Below are 12,685 nucleotides of genomic sequence, written 5' to 3' on the forward strand. Positions count from 1 at the left end.
ATCAACAATTTGATGTTTCAGTGAGTGAGTGCTTGTTGCTATGATGCGTCTTTGCTCAGTAGCTTCGCTTGTTGTAAACCAACCAATCAGCGCACAGCTCATCTCAATATTCATGAGCATACCATAAAAGGAAGAAAACCTGTCGTTTCATTATGGGACTTATGACCAGGCTTGCATTAGGGCTCATAGAACAGCAAATATGCCATTTTCAGCCCAACAAATGTAATACACCCTATTCAGAGACCTTAAGGACCAGCACCAAATACCCTATTTAATAATTCTATGACCCCTTTAGAAAGAAAAACTGAAATATCAAATGGTCATAGGCATTCAGACCCTTTGCTGTGACACTCATTCAACCTGCATGCTGTCCATTTCTTCTGATCCTCCTTGAGATGGTTCTGCTCCTTTATTGGAGGATTGGACGAAGGTTCACCTTCACCTAGGTTGGGATGCAGGTGTTGGGACTGTGTCTGTCGTTGGAACAGTCTCCTAACTCCGGCTGCTTGTCGTGGTTGAGGTACTAGGACTCTTCTTCACTGGTGGTGGTTTTCCCAAAAAATCTGAAATGCGTTTCTGTCATTAGACTATATAAATTGACTAGTCTGATGCCACCAGGGGAATACCTCGGCGACCACTAGCCTGCTTGACGTTGCGATGACAATGTAACTTCCATGAATTTGTAATGATCAAGCCTCAAAATGATTACATTAAAATCCAAATACACGTAATAGGAAAATAAAAAATAGTCAAAATCAATTCCCCAAATATTCATAAGAAATTTATAAATTGTGTCAAAGTATTTTTAATACATAAAAAAAAAAAGTCTCCCTCGCATCCCTAGGGGGTGTTGCAGCACCCTAACTTGCCACGGCCATGACCTTCACCAGTCCTTTTCACTCTGTACAACCCTGATTTCTATCAGCAGGAATACTCGGATGACTCTGCAGCCGGTAGGTGCATCAAAAGGTGGACTAGAAGCTGAATACAAGAGAGTATAAGGGAGATGATTGTAGAGCTCAGAAGGATCAGCGATTATCTCTATCCAAAGCATTGCAGAAAAGTTGGAGGTGGTGGAGGAGAACAAATACTTTGATATACACCTTGACAACCTACTCGACTTGATATGTAAGTGTGAAGTTGTCTACTCACAAGAAGGGACGACGAAGGGAAGCAGACTGCACCTTTTTTTAGGAAGCTTGAAGATTTTGCATATTTTTTATAAGTTTGCTGTGGAGAGTGTGTTTCCTCATAAAAATTAGGAAAATTATGGAAAACTGTTAGCATCTTCTTCTGAAGACTGCTAAACAGCGGAGACTGTTTTCTGTCCAAGGCTTCTCCAGACAAGGTTGCAAAACAGATGATCCTTCCTTAGATTTGGACATCTACAAGAAAAAATCAGATAAGTTAAAGCACACTTAATTTCCCTTAGGAGTTGGTAAAACAAGATATTAGTTGAATTGGATTAAATTTAACTGAAATAAAATGAATCCAATCAAATAAAAATAATTGATACTGTAGTGAGTCACTCTACTTGTATCTTTAAGTTGCTCTTTTACCATATAATTTTTTGTTCCTATCGGAAGGTGATTAAGCATCTTGTCAATCCTTCCAGATGTTTTGAGGGGTGTAAAAACAGTAAGAGTGGCATTTGGCATGGAAACAGAGAGGCCTGAAGAGGCTTGGCAAGTTGGCTAGGGGCCCTTCTCCTACAGGGACAAATTGATGTCAAGTCTTTGGATCCAGAAGGGCTTAAGTGTGTGTTTGCTCTTCACGTGGGGAGCTTAGGACGAAGCAGCAGGAGGAGGAGGCAGCTAATCTTTTAGAATAATCTGCATAGGTACACAGGATGTGTACAGAGATAACAAAATAGCTAAATCAGATGAAAGTACAAAATGTATTTTTTTTTTAAACCATGTGGACAAAAAAGACCCCATGTTATCTTTCATAGACAGATGGTAATTTTTTAACTGTTCCCAACAGCAATGTTTTGGATTTAAACAGCTATTAGCTTTTTTTTTTTTTTCTGACGTTGATTTACATAAAAAGGTACCTTTTACAAACAAAAGCCTTCACACAAAGATAAACAGTAAAGATAATCTTCCTCCTATGTTTTTTTACAGATATGTTAACACAGGAACAGACAGGCTTTTGGGATTAGTGCCTTTATGTTCCTTTTTTCTGTCTGCTTTTGTCTTCTCAGACCCCTGCTAATCTTCTTCCTGTTAAAAGGGAGTTCTTCCTCTCCACTGTCACTACATGCATGCTCAATGTGAGGGATTGCTGTGGAGTCAACAACACTATACAAGTGAATATCTTCTGTTGCAACTCACTCAACCAGGGGAGATACTCCTGCTAAGTGAATGGCTCGAAGCAATCAGCTGGGTTTCCTAGAAGGAAAACTTTTAAATAAGGTGCCTTTATGATATTATTGATTGTCTTTGTAAACTGCCTTGAGATAAGACTAGATAAAATGCTTTTTCTCGTGTGCAAAAACATTTGTCTAAGGGCATGATGTAGCCTAATTCTAACAGAATCAGTAAGAATAATTAAAATATACAAAGGAAACCGGCACAAAAAATAAAAACATGTAAAAGTTTACATCCACTTTGTCACCTGTTTCTTTGTTTAGGGCCCAGCTTATTGTCCATTAATGAGGCTAAAGGAGATGGGTGTTCATTAGTGTTTAAGACGGTTTAAGCTGAAGCTCCTCTCTGGGTTCCTCAGGATTCTGATGCAAGCACAAGTGATGCCAGGGTGTGTCTCAGTCGTGATTTGGCTCAGTTTTACCAAAATTAATTGAAAATTGCATTTAATTAAAACTCCTGTTCTTACACAACTTTAAATGAACATGTTCTTTTGTTTAGATTATTTTGGTTTGACAGAGAAAAAAAATCAGCTGTAAAACACAAATGTAAAACTGCTTTTTCAATATTAATCAAGTATTGCCCTGTTGTATTTATTTCATATTCTGACACTTTCACCTGCTACTCTGGGATGATCTGTAATTATTATGTCCATAATTTGATGTTCAATCAGACCCACTGACTTTAATGGTAACCTGCTCTGAAAAATGGAATTTGCCCCAATAGGAATGTTTATACTTTCTATGCTTTACCTGAGTATGTAAACCAGTTTAGAAATACATTTTCTGTCTATTAAATAAGTAAATGTTACATTTCCACTATCATATTTGCCACATAAAAATTTAAACTGATTGTAGCACCCTAGATGACAGCAACTGCCATCAACAAATTTAAATTTGCTATCAGTCAGTCAAGGGATTTTTGCCCACTCTCCTAATTCGGCCCCAACAGAAGGTAGACATATTGTCTATGTAAGATCATACCTCAGCCTATAAACCAGTTTTAAATACAGACTTCCAGGAGGTCATTTTTAAATCTTCCCTTTATTTATTTTTGTATTTCTAAGGGGGTTTTCCTCCCAGTCCTCTTGAATCCCCCAGTTGGTCCTAACGATGCCTGCTCATGCTGACGTGAGTGAAGTTGGTTCTGCTGGAGCTTGCTTCCTGATAAAAGGCAGATGATCCTTTGCACTGTCCACTCAGGCTTGCTTAGAAGGAGTGATTGCTGCAACTTCAGCAATCTCTAGCCCCATTTAGACTAACCTTTCTAAACCATGCAGAGATCAGTCTGAGCACCGTACCAGAGGTAACTGTTGAGTGTAAATGGAACGAAACTGAACTGGACCGTGACCGATGCAACAAAACCGCACTAAATCAAGTACTAGAGCAACAGTAGGCCTCTGCATAGTTCAGTTGTGGCTCAGTTATCTATTAACAAGGAGTGAATGAGTAGTCCGCGTCATCTCCTATAAAATGAGTCAGCTGACTCAATTTGTGGGTTTTCCAGCATGTCCAGCTTTGCAATTCACATATCTCTTCACCTGTTCACAATACAAAATTCTCAGCTTATTAACAATAAATGGCATCAAAAGAGTGTGGTGCGTCCTTGGATGATGCAGAGACTGAGAAATTTGGGCAGAGGGCACTATCCAGGCACATAAGGTCCTAAATGTTAAGGGCGCCGCTAGTTTTGTTTGCACAAGTCCTGCCTTGAGAGCTGTGGTATCGTGGACCATCAATAGGAGGTGAGGAACAGTGCTATCATGTTTAAATGGTCGTAAGAACCAAGCTCGGCACTGTTAAATGACCCAAGCTTAGTCAAAACTCGGCTTCAGACCGGTTTCAGACGGGTAGTGTAAATGGGGCAAATATCGAGATATGATCAACTGAATCTGACATTATGGTGTTTGTTTGCTTTGGATCAAAAACTGACTAAAATGATCCGATTATTGAATGAGAGGAAATGATCTGAACTACTTCAGATTTAGGCTTTGTACAATAGCAATTAGACACATTTGTCTGGGAAAGTGTCTTGAGGTTGCAATGTTGTGAATTTATGTACCGGTAACTGCTTGATTCAGTTCAATTTCAGTTTGTAGATTTACCTGAGAACAAGATATGGTTTACATTCCTCTTTTTTATTTGTATTTTTTTAAATATTGTATAAATTTTCTGTGATGGTCAAAGAATGGAGAAGCAGTAAAACCGGATAATGTTGGAGTAGCTTGGGATGATTAAGATCTTTATGACTTTAGGTCTCCCCTTATTTTCCAGACTGAATTAAAGATTTAAATTTCTATCTTTTTTCTTTCTTTAGACAGTCAGATCTTCATCTATATCTTCATCAGAGAATTAAGTCCTTTGGGTTCTTGTATAAATTAGCCTCTCAGTCCATAATATCACATAACACACACACTTTGTGTTTGATTGGTAGACATAAACTTCAAACTGTGGCTGTAGCTCAGTCCAAAACCAGGCCACAACTCACGGCCGCTGTTGCTCCATAAACAATGAAGCCCAAGGTCTTCCACAGCCTGAGACTAGAGAAGAGAACAACGCTGAGAGAAAAATGTGGATTATTTGTCACCATGAGGTTGACAGTAAATTGGAAGATAAAACAGGGAGAAACAGAAGGTTCTCTGGTAGAATAAATCTGGCTTTTAGTGTTCTTTATAAACCTGCACTAAAATAAGCAGTTATTGCACAGTTATCGACTTTCATGCTTGTTTACTTTGTGAATAGAACTTACAAAGACAGAAAAGAGGGACCTGAATCCACGTGAAAAGTAGATTAACTACATATGGATACAATATACTGGTGTTCAGTTGTGAAGTTCAATGTTGCACTTTTCTAAAGAAAAACCTGAACAAATTTCAAATGTGGTCACATTAGCAGACAGTCTTCTATCGTTTAACTTAAGATAACATTGAATCAGTGGTAACCCTGGTCAGAAGTGTGCATACCCTCATTAACATTAATATCTCTTTCATTTTGGCTTTAAAAGGCCCAAAATCATTGTAAAAATTTTTAATCATTCTTGTCCTTGGGGAAAATTAAGAAATTTAAAAGGTTGATGCTGTATGTTGTCCAGGATGACTGGGATATACAGATTTGAATAGTGAGAAGGCTTTTTCCTACAGTGATAAACCCATACATATTCACTTTGGGCATGGTAGGTTTTAACTGTGTGATAGTTGTTTTTGTAGATGGGTAGAATGCCTACAAAACTACATTTTGTGTTTCTTTTTAAGTAATCTTTGTTGATTTAGAAATGTGGATACTGATCTACAGTTTCAAAGTCTAAAAAGAAAAAGAAATGAAACAGGAGACATTTGCAAGGGGCAAATTCTTTTCAATGATGTTACAGATATATTTGCTCCTCTATTTGCTTAAAAGTTAGAAGTAGAAATTGTAGAGTTAGTTGGTTCCCAGATATACAGCCACCTTTTAAAAGGCCCGTATCCAATCCAGAACTGGATTTAAAGGTATAGAGAATGATTTTCACAAATTTTTTAAAAGACCTGCTGTCATGATTTTATCAAGAGCTCAGACCCACATGTAGGTAAACCAGTCCAGAGAGACAAGGGAAAAAGTTTAACAGGTTTATTGAGAAGTTTTGTGGAGGTTCCAGTGTTGCTCCGATCACTGTTCAACCGGAACTGAAAGGTGAGGGGAAAACACTGCGGTTAGTTCAGGTTCAGTGGGAGAATTGATTCTCAAACTTGTAGAGAAGAAAAGGTTGGCAGACTCACGTTTCCAGAGATCAGGTTTACTCTTAGACTCCAACAGGTGAGGAATGTGCTCCAGTGTTTGTCTCATACGGAGGAGGGCGGACAGGGTTACCCAGAATGCAGTTGTTTGTGGATGAACGGAGAAACATTGTTGTGCAGATGAATACCTTGCTCAGTATGAAGCTCAAACGTTTCCTCTGGGAAAAGTGGATCCAAACCTCCGGTTTGGATCCTCGGCTCAGTTTAAAGTTCAGTTGATCCTTCCAGGGAAAGAAGGTCCAAAAAAATCCAATTTGCAGGATGACTTCCTGCTGAGAGGCAAAGACAAAAAACAATGTTAAGACTCAGGTCAACACAAACTCAGTTTGACTCAGCAAAACTCAGCTTGGCTAGAGTCCCCAAAACTGGCAAACACTCTGGCGTCGAGGTAGTGGCAGTCAGCAGCTTAAGAGCACTCCGCTAACGAGGTAACCCCTTGCAGGTGTGTGAGGAGGAGAATCAGACCACACAGACTGGAGTCCTAACACCTGCCCTTTCCACTTTAAAAAAAAAGCACATGTACAACCTGTACCTGCTGCGAGAGCATGCAGAAGCCTTTTCTTCCTGTGCATTTTCTCTTAAAAATTTGCTGTTTGCATCACTCACACAAGCTTACTTTCCATAGAAAGATTTACAATTTTTCCACTTTGTCTGACTCACCATCGGTCACTGCCTTACGCGAACATATCAACAGAATGATTGACAATTAAGAGGACATCTTATTTTGATGATCCACCCGGAAAAGAACATCATCCACTATACCTGTAATGTTTATGCAAGCTCTTTTTTTTTGTTAGAACATACAGTTTGATCCTAGTTTTATTAGTCTTGCTTAAATTTAAGGGAGATTTTGAAAATTTGAAGGTAGTCTCCTCTTATAGCATCCTCTGAGTCAGTGCGATGCTGGGGGAAAAAAATGATCTGTAAAAAAACAACCCTGGAAGTGCTCTTTATTTTAGTCTATTATCCCCACCACATCACTAAAATACTGCAGGTTTATTAATACCCCTTCAAACGGCCAACCTGTTTTTATTTCTTCCTAACCAAACCAACCACCCAATCTGGATATACTGCCATGTCCATGATAAAATATGGGAATTTTAAAAAATGGCATTTTTCCAATTTTGCTATTAATTAATTTCTTTTTTTTACTTCGTGTTTCACAATTTGAGAATCCAGCATTTTGCTGTGGAGAAAAAAAATAAGTAATAAGTGTTAATTTGATTGGCATTTGTTATGGAAAACCTCCACGGTTCTCATTCAGACATGACACTGACACATTCAGTTGCCATCAGATTAATGGAAGTCAGTGCACGTCTGAGAGGAGTTGCATGGGGATCTTCACCAACGTCAGCTTGCCAGCTGCTGTCCTAACCCTACTCATTCATCAAGCATGTCTATCTGTCTGACGTCTATTACGCTGCTGAAGACCTCTAAGAAAACTTTCAAAAATCTCCCGTTTCTATGGCGTTTTATCCTTTGGACTATTATAAGGAAAATCCAGCATTATTTGGCTGTGTGTTTAATGGCTCTCAAACTTAAGTAAACACAGAGCAGGGGAGTAAAATGTCTGCTTTGGAATAGAATAAGAGCGTACTTGGAGTGCTGTAATGTGGCAAACAGATGTCTTTTTCCAAAAACATTACAGTACAGTTATTTGCACTGCAGATCTGTGGTTATGAAAGAATCGACAATAGGTTGGTGGATAGACTTAGTCACATGTATCATCGTGGACAGCTTGATAAATTCAGTGTTCTGTCCTTCATTTGCAAAGTATTATTAAATCCTCATGCAGCATGCCTATTCAGGAGCTTTTTAGCATAAATATTAGTTAAGCCAATCACATGGAAGCAAAGCACTGCATTAAGGCACCTTCATCTTCAGTTCCAGTCAATAACCAAAATAAGGAGAGAAGACGATTTAACGATTAAAGTTATTGATTGAAATTATAAAAATTTAAACTGTTAAAATGGCCATTAATTATGAACAAATTCTGCGATATCACAGCAGTATCAGATTGCTGCTCAGGATAGGAAACTGAGTCCACAGTTCACACAGACTCACCAAGTGAAGGACGATCCTTGGTCTAAACATGCACCAGTTTCAGATGGTTGTTTCAAATTTGGCCAAACAACAGGAAAGTGTGGATATAACCTGCTTCGGCTCAGCACTTTAGGCTGCCACGTTGTGAGACTCTTGGTACCAGCTGTGCATTACAGAATTACATAACAAGGACTCATACTGATCATTTCCTATGGTTTTGTCTCTTTTTTAGAAAACGCTTCTGAATGAAAATCTAGTTGCACGGAATTGTTTTTTTAGTCACACAGCCATCAGTGAGTTTATTGCAGTAGTGAAGTATTAATAACAGCCAGTTCATATCAATATATGGTTAAAAAAGCTAAAAAAAATTGCACTTCTCTTTTTGGCTGCTTTGATGTTTGTTTTTTGTTTGTTTTTTTCTCTGTTTGTCAATTGCTTTTGAGAGTTTTCTGAATCATCAATATATTAGTTAAATCTAATATTATTAGTATATGGGTGTTTATATAGCCTGTTGGGGTTGGTCAAAAATCTTCCTAAATTAAAGATGTTTTTTTTGCTCGAATACCAGTTTCTTAACCTGCAAAGATTTTGACATTTTCAAAAACCATTTCCCTTTGAGCTCTAAGCGTGTAAATGTGTAGCTTTAGGCTAGAGAAGATACCTTCCCTGCACACGAGGGCTTTTTATTTACGTTTAAACAGTATTTGGCTCATTAGCGTTCCATGCGAAGGTGATGACCCTGCTTATCTGATGTTGGCGAGCGCCAACGTACCGCTGCTTCATCCATCATGAAGCTAGACAAAGGATGTGTCTCCAGCTGCTTCTGCACAGCTAACAGCTTTTCATGAGAAACCTGCCGACCTGCTGTGCATGTGTTGCGGTGGGGGGGTGTATGCATGCATGTGTTCATTTGATGAGAAAATGTGAGAGTTTCTGTGTGTTTATACATTGAGGGCCCTGCAGCCAATACCCTTCAAACTTTCCCACTAATGGAAATGTTTTATATTATAGATCCACCATTCTAATGTGAAATGCATTGACGTAATCTCTTCCCCTTGAGCTACACAAAACATGAAACTATATAGTGACAAATGTTTTTTTTTTTTTTTTCTCAAGATCATTTAATGATGCTATGATAGTTGAATGAAACAGTCTGTGATCAATGACATCTTCAGTGTTGTCAAGATAGCGAGCGGTCTGACTGGTCAGTGTCTCATGGGGCTGCAGCCACCATTTGCATAACAAGCTATCTGCATGACACTGAAGCCTCAACAGATGTCAGGCTGGTGAGCAAAGTTTTGGCTTTCCATCATGTCACTGCTTTTGTTCCAGCTGTTCTTTCGTTCCTCAAACAAGCATTGTCTTCTGAGGTGGGGCTCATGTAGAGCTTGTTGCGCTTGTCAGTGTCTGAGAGGGTGGATGATGATTGTGAACACTCAAGGGTATAAAAACTATCTATTATTTGGTTTAAATAACCACTTTGCTTTTGTGTTATTCAGCAAGTCATTTGACGTATTATTCTCTCAAAGGTTTTTTTTTAACGGTGTCTTACATTAGGATTTCAGATTTTTTTTTTTCCAAACAAACATGTAAATATTAGTTAACTTCTAAGTTTGTATTGGTATCTTTACATGTATGTAGATCATGCTTTTAAATATTTAATCAAATACGGTAATGTTCAAATCTGAGATGGATTTTTTTTTATCAAGTATTGGAGGAAAAGGATTGAAAATTAATGAACACACTTTCAGACATTACTTTGTGAAGAAAAGATAAGCTGCATAATTGTTTTGTTTTTCTTATTTTTTTTACTAATCTAAAACTTATCATTCAACTACTCTGAGGATAACTTTTCCCACTGGATATTGTTCAGAGGAGTTGTGGGTGAAGAGATAAGAGCTCAACACTTTTTACATGTTTAATTTGCAAAACTTTAAATAATCTCATCATTATGTACTTTCCATATGTTTGTATTGGTTAACTGAGGAAATTTGTAAAATATGTGTAAATGGAATTTATATGCTTATTTTGTATTTTTTATTTGAAAATATGTCAAGAGGTCTTTTACTAATTTTTGAGTTTTACATGAAAGGTAAGATAATTGGATTTTTTTTAATTCAAAATAAGCTGCTTCTTACAAGCATGATTTAACTGGGTTTCAGTTTGAACATATCACTACTTTATAAATTAATTAGGCAAATATCTTTATCAACATAATCAGGCTTCCTACAAAGATTTGGAAAGTCTTCTGACAGATTTAGCAAGCACTTCACACAGAGCTAACAAGTGGAAAAAAATATGGAAACACAAAAGTTTGTTTTCATATTTGGTTGGAGGGGTAAGTGACCATCGGTGCTCCCTGCTGTTTTATGACGCAAGGGAAACATCTCTGTCAAGCCATATATATTATTCCAAAACACAACTAACCGCATGGAAACCGTCCTCCCTGCACTCAGCCTGACTCTCTGGACAAACTGCATTGCTTCTTATAAACCGTCCATGCTTCATAAATTGGGTGTAGAGCATAACACTGCGTGTTCAGACATACTTTGTGGCCCTGCTTTAGATTTCTCAGATTTTATATGTACATTTTCAAAAGTTCTATAATTCTAAATGAACACAAGAAAAACGTAATAAAATGATTCAGTTATTATGTAATCTTGCAGCGGTTGCATCCACTCAGTGTATTTCATTTTATTTGGTTACATGTGATTGAAACGGCCTATTTTGCTGGAATTTGAGATTTAAATCTGTCCTTTTTATTTTATTTTTTTTTGTTTGTTTCAAGCAATTTTGGCACTATAAAGATTTATATTATATAAAAGTGAAATTCAGCAATAGAAAATACATATCTATTTGTCAACCAGTTAAACAGCTATAAGACTCAATGAAAAAATAAGATCCTTTCTACATTACTCAGAACATTTTTCTGCTCTAAAAAAACTGTTGAATTCCCTGTTGGTGTTTCAAATCACAAACCCCTAAATTTAAATACTTAAATCTAATGGAAAGAGAATCACAGCAAAGAAAAATAGATGCAGTATAACAGCTTATTTATTGTGGTGGTTGAAGTATAGAAAAGCATAGTAAGGATACAACAAGCTGGCTTCTGAATTTGGTTTCTAAATGCATGCTTATTTCCTTAGTACCACAGATTTAGATATGTATTCACCTTGCAAAATGTTTTGTTACAAAACTAAATCTGAGATTATTTCACTGTAGAAAGAAAATGTTATTAAACAAGACTGACTGGAACGCTGCAGGTAGAGCCAAATTTCAAAGGTGGGACCTGAGCGGGATGACAATGGTCAACAGGTTAGAACCAATCGGATAACAATGGGACCAAAATAAAAAAATAAAAAAAAGATAAAGAAAAGCCCTTAAGCCAGCCAGTTGTTGAGGTTTTAAACCAACTCATTCATGATATTACAGTATAACGGGCACTAGCAAAACCTCGTTCCATTACATTCTTGGGTGTAATGCTTAGCCACAATAACTCCTGCGCTGTGGTTGGTCTGGTAGGTTTTAGGCCGTAGAGTCTAAGCCTGCACAAGCGTTGTGGTGTAAATCAGTGTGGCTAGCTGGGCTAATTAAACCTATTTCATAAGATTCATTTTTAACTTTTCCATTTAACTGTAATTTTTCCAATGGTCCATTTAGTTGTCCAGACCCCTTTAATACCAGGTGTAGGGATAGTTTTCTAAACAGATAAAACAAAATGTTTTGGCAAGCTAATAGTGAAATAGGTATCTAGCTAGCTCTTTTATTTTTAAATCATGAACTCTAAACTTAAAGGTATAGTGGAGGTCGTTCTTTTTCCAGGCGGATCATCAAAATAAGTGGTCCTCCTAATTCTCATTCATTCTGGTTATATATCGTGAGGCCGTCCCCATTTTCACTTTCCAGTGGTGAGTCCGACATAGAGGAAAAATTGTAAATCTTCTTTTGGAAAGTAAGCTTGTATGAGTGATGCATACAAGAACTTTAACTCAGAGCGTGAATGAGGAGAAATGGGCTTGTGCCAGATTGCCTGTATTGGACCGGATACAGGGTTGTTTATGTGCATTTTTTTTTTTAAGTGGAGACAGCGGGTCTTTTCAAAAATTTGCGAAGATCCTCCCCTATAGCTTTAAATAAAGAATGTAAAACCTGCCAAGCTTTAGTTTGAGTTCTTATTTTTTCATGACTTCTTCAGTGAGCTTTTGGAGTAATTTTGGTAGGTCAACCCAGGAGGGTTTCCCACTGAATGTGTTTGATCTATTGAAGATATATGTGGTTTGGTTTACTCTAAAAGCCTTAAGAAGCATGTTGTGACTTCTACATATTGTTTTTATCAATGACATTGGTTATTACCTCTTCTGGATGCATTAATCTATATATATCTATACAGTATATATAGAGATGGATGGATGGATGGATGGATGGATGGATGGATGGATGGATGGATGGATGGATGGATGGATGGATGGGCGGGTGGGCAGATAGATAGATAGATAGATAGATAGAT

The sequence above is a fragment of the Cyprinodon variegatus genome, unplaced genomic scaffold (genome assembly GCF_000732505.1).
Source record: "Cyprinodon variegatus isolate N-32 unplaced genomic scaffold, C_variegatus-1.0 Scaffold569, whole genome shotgun sequence".
Classification (NCBI taxonomy): domain Eukaryota; kingdom Metazoa; phylum Chordata; class Actinopteri; order Cyprinodontiformes; family Cyprinodontidae; genus Cyprinodon; species Cyprinodon variegatus.